At 52.8% G+C, this 18203-nt stretch overlaps 1 protein-coding gene and 1 pseudogene across 1 annotated transcript in view; one reads left to right on the top strand and one right to left on the bottom strand.

Annotated features, from left to right (window-relative positions):
- The window catches only part of LOC127474811 (zinc finger protein 208-like), a 1297692-nt pseudogene that overhangs the window by 935771 nt on the left and 343718 nt on the right, over positions 1-18203 (bottom strand).
- LOC127474831 (zinc finger protein 271-like) overlaps positions 1-18203 on the top strand; it is a 279141-nt gene that overhangs the window by 107418 nt on the left and 153520 nt on the right. The gene's annotated exons all lie outside the window — the stretch shown is intronic.

Raw genomic sequence — 18203 nt, 5'->3', positions numbered from 1 at the left:
GGAGCCCTCCCAAGGCCTTCGCCGCACCCCAGGCCCCTGCGCGGCACCCCGAGCTGCCCCAGGGGTGGCTGAGTGGCCCTGCCAGACTGGTGGAGTCTTGAGGGGGCTTAGGGTTGAAGGGAGGAAGATGGCACCCAGGGGGATTCCTTGGATTCACCAAGGAAGGCCTAGACTAAACTACCACAGGGATCCAGCTGGAAGGATCAGGCTCCTCAGCGTGCTGGGAGCTGTCACCTTCTGGCACAGCTCAGCTGAGCGGCCGCATTGGTCCATCTGAGGGGCCAGGAGCTGTAGTCCTGCTGCTCTTGCCTCAGTTCTGTGTCTCTTCTACAGAATCAGACCAAAGAAGCCCCCAGAAGCCCAAAGGGCCCAGGAACAGCCCCTCTCTGACAGCCCCAGAGGTGCCCTGGAGCCACCTGCCAGCCCAGCTGGCCTTCGCTGCCCACAGCCCAGAGCCCCTCTGCCCTGTCCTTCTTTGGGAGAGGCTGTGCTGGGGCTGAGCTCCAGCCCCGAGCAGTCACAGCTTTCAGGCAACATCATGGCTGACCCCTGGGACCCCCGTGGGTCGGGAAAAATACACAGCTCAGGGGGGGCAACCCCTACAATAAATAACGCAAGTGGTCGTTGTTTTTCTGCTTTGCTCAATCCTGGAAGTCGCTGCTGCAGCAGGCCCGTGTCTAAAGCTGCTCTTTCCAAGTCTCACAGTCCTGGGCTGCCAGGGCTGTTCCCGGGCACTGACTGGCCAAGGTGAGGAGTGTCAGAGACTGAAATGGTTCATGACTGTCCTGGGTTAAAAAGGGTTTTCCCCTGGAGTTGGAAAGTGGTTAACCCCAGGAGGTGGTATTCTTGGTGTTGACCCAATCAGCACCCCTGCAAAATTAAACATATCACAACAGACCAGAAAAGAAGAGATTACGTAGCTAAAAGAAGAGCAGCAGCCATGGTCTGAGACCACGAGGAGAGAGAGGGGCCAGGGAGCCCCGCTGGGGGCCAAGACCCCCCAGCCCCCCGGCTGGGGCTGTAGAAACTCGGAACAGTGTTAAACTGGGCCGAGTACTGTGGCCAAGAGCCGAGGGAGTTTTTCTCCACTGTGAGTGGGCAGCAGGAGCGACAGCAGAGACAGCACCGAACAGAGAGCTGTGGCTGAGAGCCAAGAAGACAGTCAGCAGGAGCGAGGTGGCACAGAGCCAAGCTGAGAGACACAGAGATGCCCAACGGAGAGACAGAGCACCAGACTCAGCAGAGACTGTTTGGGGTGAGCCTGGCTTTATTTCTCCAAACCCTTTGAGACCCCTCTTGGGAGGAGGGGGTGGAATTCCACTTGAAGGGAGTCCTGAAATGCAGCAGCAACCAGAGAGAGAGAGAGAGAGAGAAGCTGAGAAGCTCAGAGATGTCCTGGAGCTGGACCAGGACAGCCAGGAGGAATGTGGAGGGGGGAAGAGGCCTTCCTGCCCCCCTTCGCCATGCTGACAGTTTGAGACGGAGCAAAGGAGCTCTGCTAGAACGCTTGGGGCAAAAACTGAACTGAAAGCCCTAAACGTTCTGACTCAGGAGGAACTTGAATCCCCTGAGGAAGGGACTGCCATGGATGCCCAGTACGCCGTGATATGACTGTGGAGAGGTGAGCCTTGTCCCTGCTTTTGCAGTCCATGGGAGAGAGACCTTCAGCTGGAGCTCAAGGGTTCAGGGGTGAGAGAAGACCCCTGTGTTGTAATGGAGAGAGAGAGAGATTTTCCAGCTACAACAAATCTGGCTACGACTGCTGTCTTGAAGAGGAGAGACACTGCTGCCCTGAAAGTGGAAATGATCTTTTCATCTTCCCTTCAGAACTTTTATTGGAGGGACAGGAGGGATTTGATCTAATGTAAATATATTGCTTTTCCATAGGAGAGATAGTTAAAATTGTGTATATAATGTATTATAGTATTTATTTGTGTAAGTAATATACTGTAATATAATTCCTTTCCCCCCATACTGAGCTGTGTTTTGTCTGAAAACCTTCTCACACTGAAACAAACTGGGGGGGGGGGGGCTAGGACTTGGAAATTGGATTTTTGAGGGTCTCAAACTGCCACAATGATTTATGCATTCTGCGATTGCCAGGGCACTTTTGCAGGCTGGGAAGAAGCAGCTGGACCCATCCCCCCTGCCAGTGCTGCTGAGGGTGTCAAGCCCTGAAAAGGTGAGAAGAGCCGTGTTTACCAGGCCCCTCACGGGAACTCTGCGCAGGCCCAGCAGACCTTGGAGGCTCGAGGCACGGCCCGGGACACCATCCATGGATATAATAACTCATAACTTCTTGGAGTATGGGGGCTTCCCTCTCCCACCCCCAATGGATCAAGGCCACCACTTCAACTGACAGACATGGAAGTTGCAACTCCCAAGTTCCATCGCTGGACCCCGTGGGCAGTGACTATAGACATCTTTCCACTCTCAGCTTTGCTTTCCTTTACTCTCCCTTACCCTTATCCTGTCTTTCTTTCTCTACCTTATGCATTTTCCCTAAAGGTTCTCTTTATGCCATATTGCTGTAGATGAGAGATAGAGATGATAACACCCAAAATGGCAACATACCTGTTCACCTTTGAAACAAAAGTGTTCTAAATTAAACCCTACATATATATGTTTTCAAACACCGATTATTTAGTTTCATTTCACTCTAATCCACTCCAAGGGATTTATTAATAAGAACCTGGTTACCCCCCCCTTTCTCGGGCGGGTGGTAACAGACCCCTTGTAGCAGAACGTTCAGCCTGGAAAAGAATCTCATCAGAGAATGCAAGCACTGCAAACTCTCTGTGATGAGTTACTGCTGGTGCCAAGGGGTTGGTTTAGTGTTGAATTGTGCCAAACCCAGCCTGGTTCCCCAACCTTCCAACACACATCCTGCTTTTGGAAGCAGAGTTTGACAGATCAGCTGCTCACTGGCCTGGGAATATGTGACTGGAGATCCATCACTGGATAACCATAAAAGCCCAAGGCCAACTTTGACAGAGTAGATTCTTCCACAGACTTTGCTGAAGTGTGTGCAGCTTCTGCTGTGAAGCAGGGACAGCTCTTGATGGTCACTGCCCAGAGGGTAAAAGAAAGAGAGAGCTCTGCCTTGATTTATTTCTCTCAGACCCCGCCGGGCCCTCCCCGCTTCCTGCCGGGATCGGACACCGCCGGCGGCCCCGGCCCTGCTGGGCTCCATCAGCCTGAGCAATTGCTGCCAAGGAGGGGCCGGGGGTTTCCTCTTGGCCTTCGTCTCCCTGGCGCTGGGGCTTGGCTTCTACCTGTGCCAGAAGGTGAGGGGGGTCCCAGGGGGTCGTGTGTCCCCCCAGAGTGTCTGTGCCCCCCCGGGGGCCCCCCACCCCGCTGTCACCCCCTTTTCTCTCCCCACAGAGCTCCTGAGCCGGCGGCGGCCGCAGCCCCTCCCCGGGACCTCGGGCCCAACCTGGACCCCCCCTGTCCCTGTGAGGATTTTGGGGGGGTTGTGTGTCCCCCCCTCCCCTGCTGCCACTCCTGATCCCAGGAAAGCTTCCCAGTTCTCCCCAGTCCTGGTTATTGGGGGGCAGTGCGGGAGGGGGGGTGGATAACGAGGGGTGGAGCCGAGTTTGGGGGGGGCAGAACTGGCTCCGGGATGGATCGGGAATAGGGACTCCCCTGTTTCCCCCCGTGTAAACCCACTCTGGGGGGGCTTTGGGAGTGCACCTGCCCCTCAGTAGGCACCCAGCTCATCCCAAAAGGTGCTGGGAACCCCTCAAAACCTTCTTAGAGCTCCCCAAGGACCCCCAAACACACTCAAAGCCCACCCAGGACCTCACCCAACCCCTTTTCTGGGGGGACTTCTCTGGGTACTGGTGGTGCTGGGAGCCTCCCCAGCTGCAGGCGAGGAGTTCTTAGGTGAGCGGGGGGTGGTAAGGGGGAGGTTGGTGGGAAAAGGGAGGGTTAGAGGGGATAAAGGGGTAGTGGGACCCCAAACTGAGTGGGAGGGGAGTGAGACCCCCCAAAAGTGGAGGGGGGACCATTGAGAATGATGGGAAATAAGTGGGAGAGGTCAGGAGAGTGGGGAAAGAGGAGGGTGGGACCCCCAAACTGAGCATGAGAGGGCTGGGGAGTGGGGAGATGATGTGGAAGGGGTGAGAGAGGGGAGAAAAATGGGGATTGGGACCCCCAGAGTGATCCTAATTGGGGCTGGGGATTGAGTGGACTATGAAAAAGTGGGAGGAACAGGGAGAAGGGTAAAAGAGCAGGGGTAGTGTGGTGGGATAAACGGTCCCATGGGAGCCTTTGGGCACAGGAGGGCTGGGAAAGGGGGGTGGCCCCTCTGAGCTCCCAACTTACTGTACGGTGCTGGGGGCTGCTGGATCCAATCTCAACCTTGGATCATGCCAACAGTTTCAGTTTAGAGGAATTACAGAAGTGTGACTGAATCACTTTGGTCCCCTAGGTTTTATTGATGGCAAATCAGATCTATTGATAAAAAGGAATTTATTTAGGGATACAAATGATCAGACAAAAGATCTTCATCAGAATTACTTAGTGCACAATATATACACTAAAACTACCTGTACAGGATAAGATAGGACAGTGCTCTACACTAAAGCAATTGTTGAAGCAATTCTACTCAAGCTGCCACAAAACGAGAAATTTTTAATTAGAGACAGATGGAACTCCCCCAGACCAATGCTGGTGGGGGGATCTCTGCTCTCAACCTCCAGGAGTGACCCTGGGGGGGTCCCCAGCCAAGACAGGAATCTCCACACACCCCCCAAGAAGGGTTCTGTTGGAAGAACCTGCCCCTGTGAAATGGGACTGGCCCTTTGTGGTGGAAAGGGATGGACTGACAGTCACTGGACTCCAGGGGTTGCCTCCCCATCAGGGGCTTCATTCGGGGTGTAAGTAGCGGCCGAAGCTCTTCCTGCAGTCGGGGCACTGGTGGGGCTTCCCTTACTGGTGGGTCCGTTGGTGTTTGGTCAAGGTAGAGCTGCGGGTGAAGCACTTACCACACTCCCCACACTTGTAGGGCCTCTCCCTGGTGTGGATGCGCCGGTGGGTGACGAGGTTGGAGTTCTGGTTGAAGCCCTTCCCGCAGTCGGTGCAGCGGAAGGGTCTCTCATCCGTGTGCGTCCGCTCATGCCTGAGGAGATTCCCGCTGGTCTGAAACCTCTTCCCACATTCCCCACACGTGTATGGCCGTTCCCCAGTGTGGATGACTTGGTGCTTACGAAGGTTGGAGCTGTCCCTGAAGCTCTTTCCACATTCCCAACACATGTAAGGACGTTCCCCAGTGTGGATGTGCTTGTGTTTGCGAAGGGTGGAACTGTCACTGAAGCTCTTCCCACATTCCCCACATGGGTAGGGTCGTTCCCCGGTGTGGATGTGCTTGTGTTTGCGAAGGGTGGAGCTGTCACTGAAGCTCTTCCCACATTCCCAACACGTGTAAGGACGTTCCCCAGTGTGGATGTGCTGGTGGGTGAGGAGGGTGGTGCTCCTCTTGAAGCTCTTCCCACATTCCAAGCACCTGAAGGGCTTCTCCCTGCTGGGAGGCTGATCAGGGACCACCAGGTCAGAGCTCCCCCTCAAGCTCTGGCCACCTTCCCGGCACAGGCTGGCTCTTTCCTCCTCAGAGCACCCTGGGCTGGCTTTGGAGCCCCTCCTGCGGGGGGATCTCCGGCCCTTTTCCTCCCCGCTGCCTTCCTGCGCCGGGGAGCCCTTCAAAACGGCCTCTCCCACCAGGGTCTCACGGGGGGATTTGTCCTCCGCGCTCTCCGTCCTCAGCTCGGGGCCTGGGGCAGGAAGCAAGAAGGACAGGCAGGGGATTTGCCTCCGGCCCACAGGGAAGGCCAAGGACATCCCCCCAACTCCGGCCCCGGCAGGACGGCGGCGCCAGCGGGGTTGTCCTGCAGCCGGGGCCATGCTGGGCTGACAGAGCCAGCACAACACCCGCCCAAAGGGACACTGACTTCCTCCTCACCTGCCTGGGGGGCCCAAGGCATCTTCCTCTTCCTCGCAGCCTCCTCCTCCATCCGCCCAAGCTTTGGGAAGGACAAATCCTGATGGGGGGAAAACAAGGGCTGAGCGTTTGGGTTTGGGGGTTCCTCCTGCCCAAGTCCATCTCTAGAACTCACCGGACATCCTGGGTCCATAAAAACCTCCAAAACACCAAGGATCAACCCAGAGAACCCCAAATCATCGAGATTCAGGCAAAAGCCTGTAAGAAATAGTGAGAAGACTCCTGCCCTCCCAAACTGAAAAGCTGAGATTCACCTAAAAATACTCTAAAATATGAAGATTAGCCCATAAAAAATTCTCCTAAGATTTCCCCTTCTCTGGTTTCCCCCCTCTAGGGTTCAGAGAGTCTCCCCTGTCTGGGATGCTGGGGGTTCTACCTAGAGATGCTGGGAGTGTTGGGGATCCCAAGGCTCCCTTCTCCTCTGATTCTCGCTTTCGGGATGCTGCATTCCCAGAAATTCCCCCTCTCCAGGTTCTCCACTTTGTGTTCCTAGGGGATCCCAGGGGTCCCCACTGTCCAGGCTTCCCCTTCTCCGTGCCCCCCTCTCCAGGCTCTCAGGGCTCTCGAAGCTCCTCCCTATCTCCAGCCTCCCTCGCTCTCCAGGAATCAAGGCATGGGGACACCAAGGCACCCCCACGGCAACCCCGCTCCCGCTCTCCCCACTCCCCTCAGTCACCCCTCCCACCCCTTTCACATCAGCCCCCCAAACCCCGGCTCCCCCCAGCTCCCTTTGGGGGTGACCCACCCGCTCTTTTCACTTCTCTCTGTACAAAATTGCTTCCCAATATCCAACCTAAACCTCCCCTGGCACAGCTCCAGACCCAGCCCTCTTGTCCTACTGCTGCTTCCTGGCAGAACAGCCCCACCCCCACCTGGCTCCAACCTCCTGGCAGGGACTTGCAGACAGTCAGGAGGTCTCCCCTGAGCCTCCTCTTCTCCAGCCTCAACACCCCCAGCTCCCTCAGCCTCTCCTCACACCACTTGTGCTCCACTCCCTTCCCCAGCCTCGCTGCTCCTCTCTGGATCCTCTGCCCCCAAAAATGCTCCCCCTCCTATAGAAAGGCCAAGGGCATCTGAGGACAGTTGGGGGCTTTGTGGGGCACTGGGTGATTACTGGGGGATACTGGGACACACTGGGGGGAACCAGAGAGCAGTGGGAGGACTGGGGGGGTATTGAAGGACACTGGGAGGGCACTGGGAGGGACTGGAGGGAAACTGGGGCACACTGGGGGGCACTGGCAGAGAACTGGGGAGTTACTGGGGGATACCAGGACACACGGGGGGACACTGGGAGGTTACTGGGCCATACTGGGGGTTACTGGGTGCTCACTGCAGGATCACTGGGCCATACTGGGGGGCAGTGGGAGGTCACTGGGACACACTGGATGGTCACTGGGGGGTTACTGGGCCATCCTGTGAGTCACTGGGAGGTCACTGGGATATACTGGGGGCACTGGGATCCCCTTACCCGGATGTGGTACATCTCCCCCTCTGGATTTTGGGGGGCATCCCCAGGACCCCTCCCCTGGGGGCTGGGGGACCCCTTGAACCCCACTGCTGGGCTTTAGGGGACCCCTAAAATCCCCTCAAAACCCCTGAAATCCCCCCCTCGACCCATCGAAACCTCCTCAAGGACCCCTCATCCTTCCCCAGCATCCTCTAAACCCTCTCAGTGACCCACAAAACCCACCTGGGACCCCTCAAGCCCATTCAGGGACCCCCAATCCCCCTCATGGACCCTCAAAACAGTCTGGGACCCATTAAACCCCCCAAAACTGCCTCGAAGGTCCCCGCAAAGCCTCCCAGGAACCCCAAACCTCCCCAGAGACCCCCAAAGCCCACCTGGGACACCCCAAATCTTCTCAGAAAAATAAACCCCCATCAGAGCCCCCCAAAACCCTTCAAGGACCTTCAACCTCCCCCCCGAGTCCTTTCAGGGACCCCTCAAAACGTCCCCGGGAACCCCCGAACCCCCCCGCTAAGCCCTCCCGAGCCCTCCAGGCTTTCCACCCACAGCCGCGCTCCCCGCAGCCCCCGAGGGGATCCCCAGACCCCGCTCTCGCCGCCCCCCCGCCAACTCACCCAGCGAAGTGCAGCGGCCGCAGGCGAGTCCTCCTCACTCCCGACCACGAGGCCAAAATGGCGCTCGCTCCGCGCGCCCTCCGCCTTTACAGACCCGCCCCGCAGCCAATCAGCGCGCGGCCACGGCCCCTGCCCGCCCCCCGCCTGTGCGGGGCATTGTGGGAGTTGTAGTCCTTGCGGCGGGGGAGGATCGGGCGTTTTGGTTTTTTGTTTTTCTGTCTTCTTTTATTTTCTCTTTTTCCTTTCTTTCTTTTCTTTCTTTTTTCTTTTTTTCCTCTTTTTATTCTCCTTTTTCTCTCTCTTTTTTCTTTTTTTCTCTTTTTTATTTGTTCTTTCTTTTTTTTCTCATTTTTATCCTGTTTTTTCTTTCTTTTTTTCTCTTTTTTTCCTCTCTTTTCTCCCTTTTTTTAAATTTTCTTTTTTCTTATTTTTCCCTTTTCCTTTTTTTTTTACATTGTTTTCTATCAGTTGTTTTATTCAAGGACGATTTAAACACATATCAAAACAATCTCCAGGTACATATCCTGCCACAACAGATAATCTGCCATTGTTCCAGGTTCCTGAGAATTTCCCAGATCACAAACACTGAGACACCAAGGGTGGAAACCAAGCAACTTTATCCTGTCCCTCGCCACAGCCTTCAATCTACACCCAGCCCTGGATTTCTGCAAAGCCGCTGGGCAGGAGCAGGAGATGGAGCTGGTGCTCGGCGGGAGGGGCAGCAACAACAAACCCGTGTCTTTGGCACAGGGGAAGGAATTTAGTGCTTGAGGGGTTACATTCCACAGGCTCCCCTGGGGATCAGCTCATGCTCGGACAGTGAGAACAGCAAGAACATTCCTAATAAAAATGCCCGAGGGAAGGGAGCGGAGGGGGAGCAGGGGCAGGAAAAGGAAGCAGAGCGATGGAAGATGGGCTGGGGCGGTCGGGGCTGGGGGAAGGCAGGCTGGACAATGCCTTGTTTGGTCCAGCAGCTGGACCAGCTCCAGGGCAGGTGTCGGGGGAGCCTCTGCCACAGGGACATGGACAAACAGACCCTACAAAAGCTCTCAGAGGGGTTGGGGGCTCTGGGCAGGGCTGCGCTCTCACCTCAAGCCAGGATATCCCAGGGCAGTGGAACAGCAATTCCTGTCAGCTCCCAGCAAAGATTATTGGGGTTTGCACTGGGGAAATATTGACACTCCAGCTTCTTCTTCTCTTTTTAGAACTTTGAGCTTGCAGTCGGGTAGAAGGGCTGGTGGAGGAGTGGGAAGAGACCCACTGAGGGGCACATCTCATCCCTCAGTTAGATGGAGCTAAACCCCTGATCTTGCTTAGGAAGAGCTGCTGATGATCAGTTGTCTTCTTTCCCTTCTCCTTTAGTGGGATATTACATTTCCCTGCAGTATTGGTGATAGAATGGTATGTCAGCTGGAATGGTTTGGTTCTTACAGAAAGTATAAACGCATTTTAAGGAAGGTATTTTTACATAGGTGAGGCCTCCAAAAAAAACCCAAAAAACCCAAAAGGTAATATAAGTGCAGAATAGAGTGAACTTTGGGGTTTTCTTTTTAATTCTTGGGTAGAAAACCATCCCCGTTAGGGACAGCAATTTATTGCATTGTTGAAAAAAAAAAAACCAACCAACCAACAAACAAAGAAATCTGAATTTGTTCTCCTTCAGATTTGTTTTTGATCATAATAATCCTTCTAGTGAAAAGGGCCAATTTACTCTTTCTAGAGGAATATTTTAAGTGTGATTATCACAATATCACAGATGCTGAAAAGGTCTAAAATAGGACATTGACCTTGAATGTGTTCCTGTGTTTAGGATGTGGTACTTAACATTCGAGAAACAATAGAATTGCAACTCATTTTTTAAGGTATCATCTCAAAATGTTCACTCTTGCTCTGTAAAGACATGCCACAAGGATTGTAAAAAGCTTGCAGTATCCCATGAAGTACATGTGGTATTTTATCAGTGTAAATATAAGATTATATTATATATATTTTTTATATATATTATGTATATAAATACTTATATTATATATAAGATTTTCAAGATTTATGCTGGCAGTACTCCATAACTAAAGTAAGTTTTCCCTTTGGTGCTGCACTAGTTTATTATTTAATTGTTACTGACATTCCACCAGTCATATTATTAACTTCACCAAATGAAAGGGAAATAATCCTGTATTATTAAAGAGAGCAACTGAATTCCCTCAGTCACCTTATCCTTGGCTGTCTGAGACAGTGATGCACTTCAGCTTCCCTACAGAAACTTCCACTAAAAAAGAGCTTGGGATCATAGTGAGAGATCCATATTGAAGGGTGTGCCTGAATTATCTTTAGGGAGGAGACCCATTTTGGTGAGTGACAAGCAATGTACCTGTGGCTCCCTTTTTCTTTCTTGATTCTTTTTCCCTTTCTTTTTGTCAGAGGCTTTGGGAAAGGTGTTTTGTCAAGAGAATAATATTCATTTATAGCCATGTGAACGGTTTCTATTCTGTACCAGTGAAGGCAGTCACCTAAATACCCATACCCATGCCTTTGAAAATAAAACAAGGAGAAAATATGGAGTATTTGTTTGAGACCAGATAAACTGAATGTAGTTCAGTAACATGGTAAGGCAATTGCTGTTATTGCACAGAGACATTTCTTTCTACGCTGGAACTCAGGGGAGCAGCAAAATCTAAAAGCTCTGTGTATTTGTGAACACACTGTGGGTAAGTTCAAAGGAGCATTCAGAGATTGTGTTGTGTGAGCCTTTTTCCCTAAGATCAAAACAAGGAATAATTATTGCTAAATGCAGCAGATGGCTTTTTCTCTTTATTCCCAATCACTAATTAAAGAATCATAACTCAGAAGTGATCTCACTCTGTGCTCCAGTGACATTAACATTAGAACAATATTGTCACTGTCTACTGGTCTCTTGTGCTCCTCACTGGAAGGCACTTGGTGCACCCCTGGATATCCTGCTAATGAGGTAAAAACCTAACCCTTCTAAAGTTCCAGATTTTCCTCACCTGTTTGTACACAGTTGGACAAACTGGACCAAGTTAGAACTTGAAAGCCATCTGCTGGATTCAGCATTAATTATTCTTTGTTTTGATCGTAGAGGAAAAAAGCTCACACAAAACAATCTCTGTGGACCCAACAGAGAAAACATCCCCAGGGTCTTGTTAGAGCACAAACCTGCAAACAGGGATGACAGGTCAGAGAATCACAGAATCATCAAGGTTGGAAGAGACCTTCCAGATCTTCTAGTCCAACTGTCAACCCAGCACCACCAGAATCACCCCTAAACCCATCCCAAAGCGCTACATCCAGGTGCCACCTGAATGCTTCCAGAGACTCCACCACCTCCCTGGGCTGCTTGTTCCAATGCCTGAGCACTCTCTCAGGGGAAAAAGGGTTTTTGAATATCTAATATGAACCTTGCCTGATGCAATTTAAGGCCGTTTCCTCTCTTCCTGTCACTAAAGGCTTTGCAGAAGAGACCGACCCCCACCCCACTAAAACCTCCTTTCAGGTCATTGCAGAGAGCAATGAGGTCCCCCCTGAGCCTCCCCTTCTCCAGACTCAACCAGCCCAGTTCCCTCAGCCGTCCCTCAGCAGACATGTTTTCCAGAGCCTTCCCCAGCTCCGTTCCCTTCTCTGGACACGCTCCAGCCCCTCAAGGGCCTTTTGGCACTGAGGGGCCAGAACTGGACACAGCACTCCAGATGGGGCCTCCCCAGTGCCCAGCACAGAGGGGCAATCAGTTCTCTGCTCCTGCTGGCCACACTCTTCTCCACAAAGGCCACAATGCCCTTGGCCTTCTTGCCCCCCTGGGCACACTCTGCCTCATATCCAGCCCCTGTCAAGCAGCACCCCCAAGTCCCTTCCTGCTGAGCAGCTCTCCAGCCCCTCTGCCCCCAACCTGGAGCGTTCCAGGGGGTTGTTGGGACCCAAGGGCAGGCCCTGACCCTTGGCCTTATTGATCCAGCCTGTCCATATCCCTCTGCAGAGCCTTCCTGCCCTACAGCACATCCACACTCACACCCAGATCAGTCAGTCTCCCAAACAGGACAAAGTCTGACCACCAGCAGTCCAGGCTGTCAGTTCTGCTGCCCCCTCCTTCCTCCACCCAGAATGGAAAACTCCATCATTTTGGGGTCTCTGTGCCCATCAGCTCCGACCACCACATCCCCCACCAGTCACAGAATCATGGAATGGTTTGGGTTGGAAGGGACCTTAAAGAGCATCTCAGTCCAACCCCCTGCCATGGGCAGGGACACCTTCCACTACACTCAGAGCTCAGAGCCCCATCCAACCTGGCCGTGAACACTTCCAGGGATGGGGCAGCCAGAACTTCTCTGAGCAACCTGTGCCAGGATCTCACTACCATCACAGTCCAGAAATTCTTCCTAATATCCCATCTAACCCTTCCCTTTCTCAGTGTGAAGCCATTCCCCTTGTCCTGTCACTCCAGGCCCTTGTCCAAAGTCTCTCTCCATCTTTCTTGTTGGCTCCCTTCAGGCACTGGAAGGACACAATTAGGTCACCCCAAAGCCTTCTCTTCTCCAGCCTCAACAATCCTAGTTCTCTCAGCCTTTCCTCACAGCAGAGCTGCTCCATCCCTCTGATCACTTTGATGGTCCCCTCTGGACTCACTCCAACAGGTCCATGTCCTTCCTGTGCTGGAGCCCAGAGCTGGAGGCAGCTCTGCAGGGGTGACAACATTGCAGCCATGTGTGTTCCAGTAAGGACACTGTGGAACCTCCTGGAGTAAAGGGGCCATTGTGACACTGTAGGGCCTTCTGGAGCCAAAGGAACCCTGGGACACTGTGGAACCTCATGGAATCAGGGGAGCACTGTGCCATGAAGGGCCTCATGGAACCAAGGGAGCCCTGAGACATTTCAGGACCTCATAGAATCAGGGGCCATTGTGACACTGAGGAACCTCAGGGACTCAAAGGCCACTGTGACACTGCAGGGCCTCATGGAACCAAAGTAACCCTGGGAGACTGTGGAAACTCATGGAATCAAGGGGCCATTGTGACACTGCAGGACTCATGGAACCAAAGGATTCCTGGGACACTGTGGAATCTCATGGAACCAAGGGACCACTGTGATATGTGGGGCCTCCTAGAACCAAAGGAGTCCTGAGACATTTTGCAAACCCATGGAATCAAGAGTCCATTATCACACTGCAGAACCTTACGAAGCCAAATGGGCCCTGTGGCTCTGTGGAACCTCATGGAATCCAGGGGCCATTCCCACACTGTAAAACCTCAGGGATACTCTCAGGTTCCCATTATGAAAAGATGTCTCTGCCCAAATTCAGCTGCAAAGGAGACCATGTGCCAAAGTCAGCAGTCTAGGTTTGATTTAACAGTAAATAGGAGGGAGAGAGAAAGAAAGAAAGAAAGAAAAAGAGAGAGAGAGAAGAAGGGGGTGGTGGGAAGCCAGTCAGAGAGAGACAGAGATGAAGTCAATGTATCACACCATGGAGATCCCTGAGGCTCCCACCGGTCCTTCTTCACCCTGCTCTGCTCGGTGGAGGGTCCCCAAGTTGTGCTTCTGGGCTATCACTTTTATACAGCCCAAGCCCCGGCTATTCAGGGGGGTAGATGCTGTTCCCACAGCTTGGGCTGGCACATCTACAAGGACTTGCTTCCTTTCCCACACCTTGCCATGGTGGGAGTTTTGCCCGGTGTGCTTCCAGTCTGCAGGTGGGAATCTTTGTCTGGATGGGTTCCCCAGACCTGCCTTACCAGCCCTGGCTTCCTGTTGGGGCTGTCTGCTCTTTCCCACACTCTGCACAGTGCAATTCTGTCCTGGGGGCTACTTCCAAAGCTTCACCTCCCTTTAGGCCTTGGAATTAAAGGCCTTCCTGTTTGCCACCAGTGCTTATGTGTTGTGGTGCCTTATGGGATTTTCCTGCTTTGACAGTGTTTTGAGACAGTTCATTGTGCCCTTCAAGTCCTTCCATGTGCACACACACACCACTCTCACCAGTGTCTGGCCCTCCAAAGAACACAAGCCCTGATGATTTGTAGCTCCCACTCCAGTGGTTGGCACTTGGAGCTCCCTCCGTACCCAGAGCTCAGAGCTCCCTTGTGCCAGAAAGTTTAAAGAGATTGTGCCTCATTCTGCCAAGACAACCCTTGGAAAAAAGTGTCCCTCTGTGTTTCCTGGGATAAGGGCACTCTATTGTCATCTTCCAAAACCTTGGAGAGGTCCCAGAGATCTCCCAGGAAGGAATTTGGGGCCTCGAGCACATGACCCATATATAGAGGCTGAGGACTCAGGGGTCAGGGGTGTGAAGATTGAGGACAGTAGAGGAGTAGCCTGAGAGGTCTGGAAGGGGGGTGTCAGAGCTGGTGGAGCTTTTCTTCATGGCAGCAAACAGCCTAAGAAAGAACTAGTGCCACCAAGGGCAACTGGGGTGGCCTAGACTGGTGACAAGAAGTCAGAAATTTCCCTCTGAGGTCAGTGTTGTGGTGCAATATGTCACAAAAGAGTCTGGATGAGTCCAAGGATGAGTCCAAGGTGTGTGCAGGAAGAGCCAGGGAGGACGCAGAGATGTCAGTGCAGGAAGGTGCCAGCCAGGTGGGGCAGCCGGGGGGATGACGACAGCCTGCAGGGAAAGGGGCAGGGCATGGACACCGTAGGACAGCCTGGGCTGGAGAGGAGACAGGGAGGGGGAGAAGCTGAAAGGCCCTGACACAGCCACCTTCTGCAGGCCTTTGGCCAGGGCTGCTGTCTGTGCCCCTGATGCCAGGAGGAGGGGAGTGGCCCTTGCAGCCCTGGGGCCTCATGGCCTCCTTGTCCCTGCTCAGCAGCCTGGCAGGTGCCACCCCATGGTCCTGCCCTTGGCATTGCACATCCCACATCCCAGTGCCCCAGGAAGAGCCCTGAGGAATGAGGCAGGGACAGGATCTGCCTTCCCAGGGGCTGGGGGTCAGGCCTTGGCCCTTTGGATTAAGAAAACAAGTCAAGGTTTCTTCAGCATCAGAGCCACCTTTCCCTTGCTTGTCCATCCTTGTCATCACTGTCTGCAGTTTTCTGCTCTAACTGGAACCTGGGGACATGTTCTCAGTTGTGTCTCTCATTGAGACTCATTAGCACTAAAGGAAATTTTAGTGTTTCAATCTCACTTTGACTTCTTGAGAAGTTTTTGAACTTCCTCTCAGGGACTGAGTCTCATGTAAACAACATCAACCCCCCCTGAGGGTCATTAAATGCCTGGGGCTGTTGCTGTGCTGCTGAGCTGGGCTGGGTTCCTGGCACACAGGGAGCTCCTGGCGAGTAAGAAGAGCTTCAAAGAGACAGCTCTGCTGGTGAGCAGCTCCTCTGCACAGCCCAGCAGGGCTGAGGGCACTGCCTGCAGCACCCAGAGCAGGGGAGTGAGACAGATAGAAGTTAAAGGCTGTCAGATGTAGAAAGATGCTGAGACCTCACTGGGGGAGAATTTTTAACAGACCTTGGCACAGGAAGTCTGGTCATGCAGGGCAATGGGACTGCAGCTTTTGGAGGCATCTGGGAAAGCTGGCACTGCCCAACAACTACAGATTCTGTAAGTGCAACTCTGAGAGCATCTGGAGTGTAGAGGAGGAGGACATGCTCAGAGCTTCAGCTCCCTCTCAGAATATTTCCAAGACAACAATTTTAATAAGGTTAAAGAAATTTCCTGAGATTGTGTTTCCAGTTTCCTGCTCTTGAGGAATGGGAGGAATAAATCATTAAGAAAGTATTAATTTTGACAGGTCCCTGAGACATCTGAACTGTGAGTGCTCAGTAGGTCTATCTGAGCTTCCTAATGTGCTTTCAGCCACTGCTCTGCCTGTGGGCAGCACCAGCATCACCTCTGCTAGACCCATCAGGACTAGTCTGAGATGTCCTTTTTGCACCTGCAAACGGAATATGACCCCTACCAGTGCAGCCTGTGGTGCTGGGGAAGGAGCTGAGTCTGCTTAAATCAAATGCCATCATAAGGACACTTCGCTGTCTCCCTGAGGTTTCCTTCCAAGCTGTGAATTCCCCTCCAGGTTGGAAACCTGTCCCTAAACATCTCCTTGTTATGTGAAACGCCTGTACAGAAGCACAGTGATGCTAAAACAGAGAAAATGCTGTTCAGTAGGGACCCAGCACTGGAGCTGAAGGAAGATCTCCTAGGAAATCAAAAGACTGTCTGTCTGTGACATGGGGAGTTTCTGTAGAATACAGCTTTGACTTTGTTTAGATAAGTCCACACTAACTGGCCTCTTACTGTCTTCTTCTCCTGTGTTGGAAACAAGAAGCCAGAGGCAGCAAATGTCCAACAGCAGCTCCATGCCCCAGTTCCTCCTCCTGGCATTCGCAGACAGGCGGGAGCTGCAGCTCCTGCACTTCTGGCTCTTCCTGGCCATCTCCCTGGCTGCCCTCCTGGCCAACGGCCTCATCCTCAGCGCCGTAGCCTGTGACCACCACCTGCACACCCCCATGGGCTTCTTCCTGCTCAACCTCTCCCTCACAGACCTGGGCTGCATCTGCACCACTGTCCCCAAAGCCATGCACAGTTCCCTTCATAACACCACAGCCATCTCCTACATGGGATGTGCTGCACAGCTCTTTTTCTTTTATTTCTTCCTCTCAGCAGAGTTTTCCCTCCTCACCATCATGTGCTACGACCGCTACGTTGCCATCTGCAAACCCCTGCACTACGGGACCCTCCTGGGCAGCAGAGCTTGTGCCCACATGGCAGCAGCTGCCTGGGTCATTGGGTTTCTCCATACTCTGCTGCACACAGCCAATACATTTTCCCTGCCCCTGTGCCAGGGCAATGCCCTGGGCCAGTTCTTCTGTGAAATCCCTGCCATCCACAAGCTCTCCTGCTCACACTCAGGCTACCTCAGGGAACTTTGGCTCATTGTGGTTAGTGCCTGTTTAGTGTTTGGTTGTTTCATTTTCATTGTTTTCTCCTATGTGCAGATCTTCAGGGCTGTGCTGAGGATCCCCTCTCAGCAGGGACGGCACAAAGCCTTTTCCACGTGCCTCCCTCACCTGGCCGTGGTCTCCCTCTTTGTCAGCACTGGCATATTTTCCGACCTGAAGCCCCCCTCCATCTCCTCCCCATCCCTGGACCTTGTGGTGGCAGTTCTGTACTCAGTATTACCTCCAGCACTGAACCCCCTCATCTACAGCCTCAGGAACCAGGAGCTCAAGGATGCCCTGAGAAAAATGATGACTAGATGCTTTTCAAGAGCAATAACCTGCCTCTTTTCTTCTGTACATCACTCATTGTGTAACCCTTTACTGGCCCAACCTGCCTTCTAAAGCTTTTGAGAGTGGTGGTGGGGGCTGTTTCCTACATTTTTTCCTCTTTAAATGTTGTTAACACAGAAATTTATTCTCCATCTCATACCTAATTCACTCTCTCTTTGTTTTTACCCACAATTGCGTAAATGAGGGATCATTCTCTGTGTGCATTTAAAGAAAATAAAAGTTTCTGCAGCAATTTTTTTGTCAAACATCCTGCCTTTGTTATTCTGTACATGAGGAATCACAATCTCTGAGTATAATAATGGACTTGAATTCTTTTTTCTGGATTCTCCCTCCAACAACTTCCCTGAAGCTGGAGCTCAGTGCCTGTGTGCAGAGGAGAAGGGGTAAAGAGTCCTGGTACAGGAGCACTGCCAGGGAGCAGCAGCTCTTGGGCTTTTCAGAGATGTCCTTTTTCCACTGCCTCCCTCTCCTTTCTGCTCCTTGCCCAAGGCCTGAGTGCTCTGGAAGCTCAGTCCCTGCTGTGTGTCAGTCCTGTGACCCTGGGCAGGGACAGACCCTGGGCACTGCTGCCACAGAGCTGGGCTCCTTGACATCATTTCCATCAGGAAACGGGGTCCCCTCTGGGCAGTTCCTGAAGGCTTTGTTCTTTTTGAAAGGTTGGTGTAAAGAACAAGGCCAAGGAATAGACTCTGCAAAGTCTCATTGCTTTGCTTGTTTCCCCATTCAGTCCCTGTAGTGAGAGAAGTGACTCACTGGGGTACTTGAGGGACTGAGGGCTGGGTCAGATGTTCTGTGCTGGTGACCAGTGGCAAATGGTCTCCAAGTCACCTGCCTGGGGCTCTGCAGCTTGTGAGGGCTCTGATGGCAGGTGAGGACTTGTCTGTAGGAACTC

Source organism: Manacus candei, unplaced genomic scaffold, assembly GCF_025592945.1.
Source record: "Manacus candei isolate 608988 ecotype Guabito, Panama unplaced genomic scaffold, ASM2559294v1 h1tg000045l, whole genome shotgun sequence".
NCBI lineage: Eukaryota > Metazoa > Chordata > Aves > Passeriformes > Pipridae > Manacus > Manacus candei.
The sequence above is the reverse complement of the archived record's forward strand: the minus strand, read 5'-3'. Positions and strand labels throughout refer to the sequence as shown.